Raw genomic sequence first — 12,197 nt, 5'->3', positions numbered from 1 at the left:
CATAACTCAAATTTATTTTAAAAATGTTTTATATTCAATGGCAAACCCTGGCATTCAATCGAAAAAAACAAACAAACTTCTGTTTGCATCATCTCACACTAATTGTGGCATTGTGTTACTCCAGACATGCCATGTAGGGTTGCTTTATTTTGCAGGTCTGTTTTTGTGCATCCCTTCCAGGATCAGGCTATGTATACTTTTAGCTGTTAGTTGTTATGTTACTTAGTAAAACTTACGGCCATAGTCCTTCACAATGTAGTTTAGGACAGTTTTCATTCACAGGCAGACTGGAGACTAGCATTCAAGGCAGAGATTCTGGGTGACCTGAAAGCACAGATGAAGGAAAAGGGACAATCCACAGAAAACGCTGCCAAGATACTCGGACAGAGCACAGGGGCTCGCAGGCAGACAAGGGTACGTGGTTGGCACGACGTGAGGCACAAGGATGGCAACACTTCCAGGGAGGAAGAGACAGCTCCAAAAGGAGACGCCGGTTGTGGGTCCAGCGAGAGAGGGAAGCCGCATGAAAGGACCAAGCAAAGCTGGCAGACGAGAAATGAGGCGTGCCTAGGTCAGAGCAACACAAGGAGCCCAGAGTGGAAAAAAAAAAGGAACGACGAAGAGACGCTGACAGGGATTCAATGTTTTGACACAACTTCTGTTGGGAAACAAGTGTCTGGTGAAAAGAGGGTATCCGTGGACAGTTGAACGATTAAGTGTTGGGTTAACACAGTACACAAACTGGACTCTGCACCACTAAAGGTTGTATCCTCCAATTCTTGTTTTTAACGGACTTTTAGAGTGTGGACTGTGTATTTTCCTTTTTAAAAAAAGGAAATTAATTCCTGATATGTTTAGGTTTTGTTATGTTTATTTATCTTTTTAATGTACCTTATATTGTCTTGTGTAATAGAACTTACTGTTGCTTTTTTCTGAAATTACTGTTGTGTCTTTCATTGTGTGTTTACTCACCGCCCAATTTAAAGAAACCTTTGTGCTATTATTGGTAAATTTCAGGAGTTCCCAGTCTCTTAATAAAACTAGGTGGCGTAGTTGGATATTTTAATGGTGACAAAGTTAAATTACCTGTAAGTGTGACAAGGCACCTGTGACATAATTTTGGCAAGATGGCATCGACATCTCACGAGGGAGCGAAGCGAGTGCAGAAAACAAAATACTCAGCAGACAATGTTTTGTGCATTATTACTAAGTCGGACTCTGATTTTTCAGAATCTGATTTTGTTGAGAGTGATCAGGAGATCGAACAAGAGAGTGAGGAACTGGCATCAGCTGATCGGGACAGCAGCCAATGCCGCCCCAGCTGAGCATAGTCGTGCAGCCGATGCACCTATGGCAAGGTTCATGTAGGAGGAATACCTAGACATTGATCCAAGGGAGCCAAACTGGCTACCGGACTTCACAAGACAGTATGGCTTGCTGTTGGACTCGACAGATTACCAGCCGCTGGACTACTTCAGGCTGTTCTTTCCTGAAGCTGTCTTTCAGCTACTGTCAGACGAGACAAACAGGTATACAGAGCAATTTTTTGAATCGAGGGCTGTGCTTGTACCGCATTCTCGTTTTTCAAACTGGAAACCCACAACAAAACATGAGATGAAAGGCTTTGTGGCATTACAAATATAGATGGGACTAGACTGGCGATATAACTTCAGGGAGCATTGGTCCAAAGGTACTTTGTCACCTGGTGGCTTTGGACAGGTTATGCCGCGTGATGATAGGTACATGCTGCTGCAAAGTGACTGTGAGCAACTGAGCTTCATAAATTCTGACACTAGTGATGAGGAGTTCTTGGGGATTCCATAAAACTAGAAGAGTGCTTGAACCTTAAAGTCTCTCCTTATTTGTTAATGACAGTGATGATGTTTCTTAATACCGCTGTTGAATTTACATGGTTGAAATATTATTCTGCTATATTTTATTAAACATATTAGTACACCATTTGGTTCAGATTTTTTTTCTTGTTTTCCTCCTCTAAACCTAGGTGCGTCTAATGGTCAGGTGCGTCTTATGGTGCAAAAAATATGGTACTTAAATATCATGACAATGCAACAGTTACTTCACTCATGAGAAAAGAATAGGCTCACAGTGTTTCAGTTTACATAGAAAAGAGATGGAGAATTCCCTTACATAGTCTTGTCTAAAGAACCAAAAAAAATGTGTAGCTTGGGAAAAATAAAATAATGGCTACGTGTAGTATGTTTGTCTGGTGTTTATATGTGCACCACAGGCCGTTATAAGTGTTTCTGGTTCTAGTTTCTTTATTATCACTTTGAGGACACAAACAAACTCATTTTTTGAAGGGTTCTCTTTTTCAAAAATCACTTTGTTTGAAAACTGCAGTGTTCATTCACCAGTGTACAAGTAAAATGTGTTTCATGCTTTGCAGACTCACCTCTAGTAAGGAAAACAAATGTAATAATAATAATAATAAAAGTAGTGCATTGCCAGTATTGCTCTTGCTTACCATCATGAGCTTGTGAATTTGCAGATGGTTTTGAACTTCACAAAACAATTAATGCAGCCCAATTTTTAGATTTAAAAAAAATGTTTTTATACACACACAGACAAAGATATATACATTACACATACATACATTTACACACCCCATTACTATGGCATACTGAGTCATAGAAAAGAACATCGCACTAAGCATATACTACTTTTTCATTTCAAAAGCTTTGCTTTAGTGAAGAACAACATTTTTACTTTAGTTAAAGGTTTCATTTGGGATAATGTTTCTATAATGTAAGATTAGGCAGCTTTTCACCAGCTCCACGATTAGTTCACTATAAAGTTTAAAACCGTTTGTTTGTTTCAATAGCCTCTCTCTCATGCACTGTTCAAATTCATTTGTCTAAAGAGGAATTCTCATAGGAGTTCAGACTCAAATGAAAAGGTTTAGAAATGTTTTTTCTCTGTCCTTATCTTCTTAGATGTAGTTTACCACCCTCTTCAACACAGGTGGAATATGGGGTGGGAATCACTACCCCTCCTATCTTCAGAGCATAAGCAATACATATTGACCCTCCACCGGCACTATATGGAAAGTGAACCAGTCAGTCACACTAGAAAAAGCTTTCTAAGCTTGTGTATATTGTTTCACAACTGATGGGAGATACAGAAAAAGAGGACAAAACAATAATAAATGCAGCAAGTAAAAAATCATACAAGCAGAAAAGTTGTTTTTCAAAAGAGTATATTTGAGTCACCAAGCATCACTAGCTGTTAGTTCCTACATAGGCTGCTTAGAGGAGAAGGGTGAGTCGTGGTCGTCAATCTGATTTGTTTGTTTTGATTAATTTTGTACCTGCTGAACACATTCGGGGTTAATGTATATGCACACTTATATCAGATTTGGGTCATTTGAAAAAGTTTATTTGAACAACTTGACAACAAAAAAATAGAACCAAATATCACACCGGAATCACTCTTCAACTGCACTGTGAATGTAGCTTGTGTGTCTCAAGTTGTTAAAACACAAGTCATAAGAAAGAATAATCATTCAAGAAACACTCCTCTATAAACATTACTTGGTGGTATAACAGTGTTCATTTACAAAGTATTTGCATGAAATCACAAGACTTTATAGCTAATATTTTATTACTATTGAATCACTTTTGTTTAAATATTTATTGTAATAATTCCTATTCTTGCATTCAATCACACTGTCGAATGAAGGAAAAAAAATGTGATTCTGAGAGATACTATTCCATTCTTTAATGATGCAAATTTAAATAAAATAATTAACTGTGACTTGTGCAGTGACATCCATATTACTAACCGAGAATGGTAAACCGGAAGGCACGGACCCAGGTACACGGCGATGGACGCAGGAGACATAGTGTGCAGGCGCCTACAGCACACAGAAAAGAGGATTCTGCACTGCACCCCAGAGTCAAACGGAAGACACTACGGGGTCCGCAAAGGTCCACAAAGATAGTACGGAAGGCGCGAGAAAGTACGAAAGGCACATGCGCCTACAACGCGCTTCTGAACTAAACGTCCACACTACACAGCATGGTCCGGGTGATAAGAATAAACGAACTCTCCGTATTAAACGTTCAGCATCCTCACACGTCCAAACCATATAGCATATGTGAATCACATTACAGTGATGCATTATTAACAGTACAACCACAGAAAACGCTCCGTATTAACAGTAAGTGCAATTATCCATATTACTAACGGTAGACAACGGATAACTAATGGAGTCACGGTCACGGCTCCAAAACGATCCAGCTCAACTAACGGAGCTACAAAAACGAGCCCGCATAGATAAAATCATTAAACGTAGGTGCCTACAACGCGCGTCTGAAACCTTCAAAGCTAAACTGTCTCGGCTCCAAAACCAAACAGCTCGACTAACGGAGCTACAAACACGAGCCCGCATGGACAAATACAATGAACACAGGCGCCTACAACGTGCATCTGATACTGCGGAAGCAAAGCAGGCACGGGTTCAAAACTAAACACCATAACTGATGGAGATACACACACAAGCCCGCCTGGATAAAACCAATGAACGCAGGCGCCTACAACGCGCGTCTGAAATGCCGCAAGCAAAGCAGGCACAGCTCCAAAACGAAAGAGCTCGACTAACGGGGCTACAAACACGAGCCCATCTGTATAAAAACAATGAACGCAGGCGCCTACAACGCGCTTCTCAAACAACGCAACCAAAGAAGTCACGGCTCCAAAACGAAACATCTCAACTGACAGACATACAGAAACGAGCCCGCCTGAATACAATTAATGAACGCAGGCGCCTACAACGCGACTCTCAAATAGCAGAGGCAATACATCAACGGCAAAGAAAGGAACGACAAACAGCCGCTAAACAATTCCGCCAATTAGCTGACAATGCATTCTGTAATGAGTCCACTATTAATAGGATTAATGAATATCATTTGCTGTCATTGTCATTCACTTAACTTCCCTGAAGAAACAACTGGCACTACAACTAATGAGTTTACACGTTGTTGTCAAAAGGGTCATGTTAGACTGCCTCCTTTAGATGACTTTCCTGAATATCTACGGAAGCTTCTAACTAACAATGTACCCGAAAGTAAAAACTTTATGGACTGCATTGGATCCTACAATAGTTCATTTCCTTTTGCATCGACCGGGGTAAATATCAGGCCACCAGCTGGCAATGGCAGACCCTTCCTGAAAACAAGCAATACACAGAGCTGATAATGAGAAACGTCGCTGAAGTCATAAACGGTCACCCATTAGCTAAGTCTAAAAAAGTACTTACAGGATCACATTCTAACAATACTGTTTTGATTCCTATAGTTGACGTTCCAAGTTCTTACCTGGAATTACCTTTTACACTTAAACGACACCAATTTCCCATTAAACCTGCATTTGCCATGACGATCAACAAATCCCAAGGACAAACCATGGACAGAGTTGGCATATACCTCTCTGAGCCTGTACTTGGACATGGACAACTTTATGTAGCCTTCTCAAGAGTTCGGCGTTCATCTGACATTAAAGTTAAAGTTGTAGATACTCCATACCAAGGAAAACTCATTCAAGGACAACACACCATCTTTACTACAAATGTTGTGTATAAAGAAATATTCCAATATATCTTTCTAATTTGCCATGCTATGGGTTCTTTACTTCCTTTGTTCATCATCTATACCTTTACACTCCAATATATCTCATACATACATCAATGTATTTCGGGCTACCCAACACCAGGGGTTGGCGAGCGAAGCGAGCAGGGGGCAAAGCCCCCTAGTTTTAAAATAACCTATCACTCTCTTTAAAGCAGAAAGGCTTGGAAATCACAGTAGTCGTAGTGAATGTATATGCAATGGTTACCTACTATTACCAGTCTATTACTTTAGCTCTGAGTATTAAACTGAAAGACACAGATATGTACTGGCAATTTTTAAAAACTGGCAACTAAAAAGTAACAAAAACAAGTATGGTAAGCAAAAACTGAAAAAGTGTTCAAAATGACTATTTCCAAAATTCTTTTAAAAAATATGAACATCTGGTTAGGATTAGTTTCAAAGTCAAAATCCAAAATTGATCAAATCAAAATCTCTTCCACCAATCCATGAAGAGTTATGTACAGTTCTTTATTAAAAAAAAAAAAAAAGCAATACAGGTAATGTATTTGTCCCACACTAAAGATGCTGTGTCACAGGGAGATGTGCAGACCCAATCCATTAATTTCAGAAATAATTAAAGAGGAGGTAACACAAAACAGTGATCTCTAAACTTCTGACAGCTGTGAATAAGGAACTGCTCCTCGCTCAGCAGTCAATGCCGACACACAGGAAAGACCAGACACTCCACATGTTTTCATCCACGTTTCTGGAGTTGAAACTTCCACAGAGTCTGGCCAATTTATGTCCAATAAAGTGTTTAAAATAAACATTATTTTTAGATTCCCGGTGATGTATTTTGTTTCTTTGTTTTTCCTCTAACGGCCATGAGCTATTTTATCCCGTTCTTTCCGGCAGTGGTTGCTTCTTAACAGGCTGACTGAAGATTTAAACCGTCAACATTTGGGCAAACGTCTACAGGTAAAATTGAATCCCATCACCTAAATACCTTCCATTTGATGGTGTAGTTCACATTCTTTACCCACAAACGTGAAACACGATTCAGGGCGAACAACACCCGGTTTCCTCTGGCGTAAATGCTAATGAACCCCGTGTCACTTACTGGCACCTGTTAGATCATCTTGTTTCCCATTTTTGTGAAAAATGCTCGGAAGGGGCTTCCAAAAAGTGCAGAGGGTCGTCTGCGTTGATTTTCCAGTATGCTTCTCGAATGCCACGCCGACTTCATAACGAAGGCTACCTTCAACTTTCTAAGTAAAAAGTTGGATGCCACTGTGCCCACTGCTCCAGACAGGGTTATCAGTCGGGAGAACGAACTGTTAACTATAGTTAAACACGAGCTTCCTGAAAGCAGAAAAACTTGTGGACTTGTGACTTTTTATATTATCTTGAGTGACACCGGATTCCCTGATGGATAACAACCGAGTGCACCTATCCTCAAACATTCCATGTGTCAGTCAGATAAACATTTGGAGCACATGCAAACTGACACAGACATCACTCTGCCAGAACTTTTTTTGCCTTATGCCACTTATGGAAACCGATGTTCTCTCATGACAACTACGGGCAATGTAAAACAAACTACTCTGACATGTGAGTCGATTTCAACCCCTCCCTCCAGAACTCTGCGAGCGGCCTGACCTGTCCATCGGTGTTTCGTGCACCACCTAAGCTACTCTTCGTTCTTCCACTCTCGCCTTTCAAAGCAATCGAGACCGCTGCTGTGGGGCCAACTCGCCATGCGGAGCCCAAACCAATTGGCAGTCGCCACAGTTTCACTGGGCATCACACGGGATAAAACCGAATGCTTCCAGAGCTATCACTCTTTTGGTCAAAAAATTCTGTAAAAGTAATTTTCCCTTACCTCTGCGTCGCTGACAGTGCAAGTTCCTATACGAGCTCTCTGTCTCTCTTCGTAACCAAAACAAGATGGCTGCGCCTCGTCACGTGACCAGATATAACCCACTTGGGACCCGGATGGCTTTGGATTAGTGGCGGCCGACTCAAGCTATTTGCCACACCGTCAGGGGGCTCTGCAGATGCTTCTCTACCTGATCGCTTTGTCGATCAATCAGGACACCTGGCACATATTATAATCGCGATTTGGCACTGCATATGAGGGTACACAAATTGTTTTACATTTTTAAACTGTCTTTGCTAAAACGGTATTTGATTTCTTTCTCTCTCGTGTTTTTAGCTTTTGGCTTGGAGTAGCGTTTGTTGGCCGAAACCGTGGTAGCATACTCAACCTCTCTGCGTGGCTCTAAACCTTCAATGTTCAAACTGCCAAATGTATAAATGATTTTATTTGATGTCAATTGTTGGGGGAAAAAGGGCTGCATATAAGTTTCTCTGCCTCAATGATTTCTCGTTCTGTTGCTTTTTTTTTCACTTACTCTTGTTGATTTTAGGCCCGTATGTCTGATCACGGATAGACGTTACATATTTTTTGGATTCATTGTGTATGTAGCACATCATTCTAAAGCTTTTACAAACTAATACCATGTAGTCTATAATGCAGTTGTTTCAAAATTCATATGGTTGGGGCAACACTTTAACCTCCACTCAATTTCAAAGTTTTTTTATGTGATTTACAGTTTGCCGCTTGTATGATTGTCACTTTTTCCCAGTCTCAACAGTAATCATATTCATTATTTAAGTTTAAATAATTGCGTGCATTAGAATTATTTATAAACATTTTTGAAATCACTTCTGATATTTTTTTTGCGGGTTCCCCACATATAATTTTGACTTATCTTGATGCCTAGTTATTCAAGCTTCCTAGACCTGAAAAATCCTTATTTTTTTGGCCATGTTTGAACCATATTCTGTGCAGGAAAGCAAACCCTTAGGATAAACAGTAAACCAACAGGTGTCTACAGCAAAAATGTGAATTGAAGTTGTACATGCCCAGGGGTTGACCCCCTAATGGGATGCAAAGGGACAAAATTATTTCATTTCGCAAAACTTGGGGATCGGTGTTATTGGCATATGGAGAGTTGTTTTATGCTATTTTGAGGTTGCTGATTATGAATGTAATAATTTTGCTGACATTTGATTTATAACCAGCAGTCCTAGCCATCTAAGAGCCACTCTCAAAATGTTAAAAATTACAAATTTAAAATATAAGCATGTTGGTGTATCATTTTAAACTATGTTAATGCCATTGATAATGAAAATGATGTTATCTTTGATTTTTGATCTAGCCCTACACAGACCTCTATCAAAGGGTGAAAAATTAAAAATTTTTGTTACAGTCAAGAATAATTTACACTATAACCATTTAATTTGAAGCACACATTTTAATATTTCAGATATTTAACATTGTTATTCTATTTTATTATGTACTTCTGTCAAATGAAGTAAATTATTACATTTGTTATGAACACCCCAAATTAAGGTAGCTTGACATAATTCAAACTGTTTGTGTTCATAAGAATTACTTACGAATGCTTTGAAATCATTGTTCATTTTTTTAAGATATGTCAAAATACCCTACTGGCTTAAATTTTTGGTAAATCATTTCTGATGTATTTTTTCCAGTTTCAGTTTACTACATGTTCTGCATATACAGTAACTCCATCTAGATGTTGGAATTTCAGTGTTTTTGACCAGGATTGTTTTGTTTTTGGGCTCTCGTTGTTCAAATGTCAGTTTTATGGAATCCTATGTCCACTTTTTTATACCATTCCTACTTTTTTCTACTTCTTTGTTTGAGCATCACTTTTTTCATTTCTAATTTTTCTGTTTTTATGAGCAGGCACCATCTGTTATTCTGTCAAGATTTCAGCTCATCAAAGTTTTTAATCTTCATTTTATGATCTAACAAAATAAATATGAGACAGGGTTAAGAAAAAAAATGATTTTAGCAACCTCTCTGGAGCATTTCTGTGTAGGTTAGTAGTCCCTGCCCTACACATACAGTATGGCTTATACTGGGTTTTATATGTGTTTAAAAAAAAAAAATAATAACAATTGATTAGTACAACATGCCTTATCAAGCTCTACAGACCTTTGTGGTTTGCATTATCAAGCACATCTGCTCATGTTCTTTATCCCATTTGGGGTTAAGGAGAAACTAACTGCTTTTTCTCTCAGCAGTAGGCAGCCTGCTTCATCTCTTGCTGTTACAACAGCATACATGTTTTGCTGGATATACAGTATTTACTATTACATCAGCCACTTGGTTTTCTCATTTGTTGCATGAGTTGTCAGTTTAGTAAATTAAATGATAATTCAAGTGTTAAATCGATGAGATTGGTTCCTGTAAGTTTTATTACATCTCAAATCAGTATATTTGGATCAGTCTGGTTAAAGAAAAGTTAAGAGGGGGAGGGTGTAAAATAAAATGTGACAGTATAATGGTAAGAATTTTGAAATGGAAAATTAAAATTGAGCCTCTCTGAAGAAAGTTATACTACCTCATCTCCCACTTCTTTCCTTACTTCAGGAAAACACATTTTGATACCGTAAAATTACTTATATTTGCATGTAGAGCACTGAGTGAAAGGTTTTTGCTAGTAAAGTGTTCAGCCATCTGTGTCTTTTATAGTATGATGTTGTCATGTTAGTCCCAAGAGATGAGCCTCACCAAGAGGTGAGATGGCTCTTACACTTAACTGGGTTGAGGAAGAGAGATGACAGGGAGACCAATGTGAAGGTGTAAAAGGGAGTATATGTAATATTTTGAGGTGGGAAAGTGGGCAAGACATCTCAATTGATGGGGTCTATGTTCTTGTTTGGATAGCCCAGAAATGCATCAATGATTTTTTCTCTGTTTACTCTCATCCATTCTTTAGGTTTACTTTGTTGAATAAATGGTTATTTTTGCATAGGTAGAGGGACGCTATAAGATTGTCTTGTCTTATTCACAGTAAACTTAGCATTCTTCTGGAGTAGTTTTGCTGTACAAAAACATTAAATTTTTTAACCAGCAAGTACATTTTCACTTTTACAAAAAAAACTATTTCTTTTATATATGCAAGTTTTCAGTTGCACTAGCACACTAGCTGTTTTTACTAAAACTGTGCCCTGAACATTTTAGTTTTGGAAGTGTTTTATTTTCTATATAGACCATACTGACAAAAACCCGATTAAGCAGGTTTGAAGATGGATGGAGAAATGATTATACTGTATATGAAATCTTCAACAGAGCTATTTTCTATATTATATATTTTAGCATGACACTGCTGTCTGCAACTCTTCTAAATTAAGTTGTGCATGATTGTTTAAACAATTCTTTGATTTGATGTTGTTGTATTTATTGTTATATTACATCCAAGGCCACATTATAAATGTTCAGTGTTACATTATGTGAAGTGGAATGTTGTCCTTTCTTTCAAAATTTGTACAAATGGTGATATCTGTTGATGTTTTCAGCAGGTTTCCACAACATCCTATTCACTATGACAGTGTCATGTAGAGTAGCTAAAGGCAAGAGTTAAAATATAGAAGCTGAACACAGAAGAAGTGGAAAGAAAATGTTAAATCATCATGGCTAGTTTTCATAATCTGGGAATGTATGGACATGCTGTGTCAGATAAAAGTGCATTTGTACTGATAATGTTTTGCTGACTTTTGTGTGCCTCTCGTTTTTGGACTCTTTAGCTGTAATTAAATACCACTAAATGGTTACTTGGAATGAATAGAGAGTTTCAGAATTGCAGACATCCTAGCAAAGAAATAAATGGTCACTACATCATTTTTAAAAGATTTATATATGTTGTGTGCAAAATCAGCAATTTATGACAACTATAAATGTATCATTAGTGTTTAGAAATTATTCATTTGTGGACCTGTGTCATTATTAGGATACTATTAAGCAAGCAAACTGCACCAATAGTGGTGTATGATTTATCTAACTTACTTATAAATGTAAATCTCACACATTTGCTATTCTGTAAATGCAGAATAATACAAGAAAAATGACCAGCTAATTAACCAATAAGATCAATTAGAGATGAAAATGGTCGGAACAAAAGCGTACAGCTACAGTGCTCCCCTGGGACTGGGATTGGAAAGCACCATTCTGGACAGAACTAAAATGAAAAAGAAATAACCAGGTAATAAATACTCACTATAGTATCTGCTCAATCGCATGTCTTAGGTTGTGTTTGTAAATAATGACACATGATATTCGTAAGCCTTTCCCCTTTGATACATTTTAGATTTTGTTTCATTATAATCAGATATAATTATAGACTATCATAATAAAATGTAAAGATATGAAGAAAGATAAGGAATAAGATAAAAGAAAAGGAGGGAATTTATAATAGAAGAAGCTTCTGTATATGGCCTCTTCTCTGTAGTCATTTCCTGTGACAAAAATGGTGTGGCGCTTGTCAAAATTCTGTTTTTAATAAAGATGACAAAACCATTGGTCTGTAATAATTTTAGAAATTACAGCTTTTATTTGCATGCACTCGTTACAAATGTGCAGTTATCTGCATACAAACAGGTTAAAAATGACAAATCTTTTAACATTCAGGTAATCCTCAAAGCAAATGTAAAAACACATAAAAAATGTGATGCAATCATATCCTAAACTCATTGTTCCCCATTCTTTTCAGTTTTTGCTTGTTTGCTTATTTA

The 12,197-nt window shown here is 37.8% G+C and overlaps 1 protein-coding gene and 1 long non-coding RNA gene across 5 annotated transcripts in view; one reads left to right on the top strand and one right to left on the bottom strand.

Annotated features, from left to right (window-relative positions):
• Window positions 1-7,572, bottom strand: part of gigyf2 (GRB10 interacting GYF protein 2) — a 351,366-nt gene extending 343,794 nt beyond the window's left edge. For all 4 annotated transcript variants that reach the window (XM_051923549.1, XM_051923550.1, XM_051923551.1 and 1 more), the window contains exon 1: window positions 7,471-7,572. The gene's annotated coding sequence lies outside the window, so the exon portion shown is untranslated. The remainder of the gene's footprint in view (window positions 1-7,470) is intronic.
• Window positions 7,573-7,634: 62 nt separating this feature from the next.
• Window positions 7,635-12,191, top strand: LOC127526793 (uncharacterized). Its single transcript, XR_007934230.1, has 3 exons — window positions 7,635-7,738; window positions 9,364-9,502; window positions 10,989-12,191. It is a non-coding gene; the product is annotated as an uncharacterized LOC127526793 (long non-coding RNA).
• The last annotated feature ends 6 nt before the right edge of the window (window positions 12,192-12,197 follow it).

This window comes from Erpetoichthys calabaricus, chromosome 2 (assembly GCF_900747795.2).
Source record: "Erpetoichthys calabaricus chromosome 2, fErpCal1.3, whole genome shotgun sequence".
Lineage (NCBI taxonomy): Eukaryota > Metazoa > Chordata > Cladistia > Polypteriformes > Polypteridae > Erpetoichthys > Erpetoichthys calabaricus.
Note: the sequence above shows the minus strand (reverse complement) of the source record. Positions and strands in the feature narration are given on the sequence as shown.